At 37.4% G+C, this 1,488-nt stretch overlaps 1 long non-coding RNA gene across 1 annotated transcript; it reads left to right on the top strand.

The window, feature by feature from the left end:
* The first annotated feature begins 688 nt into the window (after nt 1-688).
* Nucleotides 689-1,486, top strand: LOC121963461. The gene is made up of 4 exons (XR_006107249.1): nt 689-757; nt 970-996; nt 1,206-1,259; nt 1,414-1,486. It is a non-coding gene; the product is annotated as an uncharacterized LOC121963461 (long non-coding RNA).
* Nucleotides 1,487-1,488: the final 2 nt, after the last annotated feature.

The raw sequence follows: 1,488 nt of genomic DNA, 5'->3' as shown, positions 1-1,488 counted from the left end.
TTTTGGCATACTGCATCTGACATACCTATTGGGACATACTTAATCTTTTTCTGGCACCTATATAATATGGTAGTATAGTCAGTTTCACTGGTGTGATGAATTTTCTCATTTCCCAGTTATTTTGTTATTAATTTCAGTCAAGTATTGATGGTTTGAGTTTGCGCCTTTGCACATATTGTACACCAACCATAAAACTTTTTTAATTTCTCTGCTTCTATCATAATATGACTTGTTCACAATTGTTTATTAAAATTCAGATAATAATCACTCTTATTTTTTTCCATGACAGGGTCCACCTGGACTCACTGGTCCAAAAGGACAGAGAGGAGAGAGAGTAAGTATAACGTACATTTAATTATGACAGACTGCTTTCTGCCTAAATGACTACTGTGTTTACCTTTATTTGTAAATGGGATCTGAGTGATACAACAACAACGAAAGTATGAAATTTGCTCTGTTGTGTATCCAGATATCCATGTTTTTTGTGTGTTTCCAATTAGGGAGAGCCAGGATATGTCATCGCTGGCACAGATGCAAATTTTGTTCCTGGAAGAAAAGGAGAGCCAGGATCTTCAGTGAGTCCTCAAAAGAATACTGTTTTTGACTTTTTCAAATTGTGAACTTCAGGACAACTCAAATATTATCCATCCACATGTTACAGGGTCCCCAGGGGCCTCCTGGTGTACCAGGGGTCAATGGAGCTCCCGGCCTACCTGGCCAACCAGGACCACCAGGGTCATCAGGACTATCTGTCAAGGTAAGGTGGATTAAGTCTAAAATTGAACATTAAAAGAAAAGCCACATATTATGATCATTTTTGGGCCATAACGCCATATTGCAATGATGGTTTTATGGTATTTCATGGTATCATATTGCATCATGTAATATCAGACCAACCAAATACTTATGTAGTATGGAGTGTCATTGAAAAGCTTAAACGGAGTTGTTTTTATTGCATGCACTTTGTAGGGAGATCCTGGTGAAGTAGGAGCCAAAGTGAGTATGAAGCTGTTTTGCATTCCTTTATTAGTCTTTTTAAAAGGTTGCACAGGAAAAAATTATTGGCTGCATGAATATCATGCATCATAAATTGTGTCTACTTGCATATTGAGCCTTATTTTTAATGCCTCAGAATCAGATATAACCATTTATGAAAAATGCATTGTTTCATTTTCATCTGATTATGCTTCCATTATTTTTGAAAGGGTTTACGTGGGAAGCCGGGTGTGAAAGGAGACAAAGGAGAGTCAGGAATAGATGTGAGCGCATTGTTGAGAACATTATAAGAAATTGCAAACATCATTGCATAACACAATTGAAAGATAAATTCAAGTTGCCTTTTGAAAGTGTCTTTCCTCTCTTTTTTTATTTTGCTTTCACACATAACATACACACACATGCAAACTACTGTAGGGTATTGCAGGTTTGCCTGGTCCCATAGGCATTGATGGGGTGCCAGGATTACCTGGTCAGAAAGGAGAGAAGGTA

The sequence above is a fragment of the Plectropomus leopardus genome, unplaced genomic scaffold (assembly GCF_008729295.1).
Source record: "Plectropomus leopardus isolate mb unplaced genomic scaffold, YSFRI_Pleo_2.0 unplaced_scaffold11334, whole genome shotgun sequence".
Taxonomy (NCBI): Eukaryota; Metazoa; Chordata; class Actinopteri; order Perciformes; family Serranidae; genus Plectropomus; species Plectropomus leopardus.
This window is presented reverse-complemented; position numbering and strand designations above follow the sequence as displayed.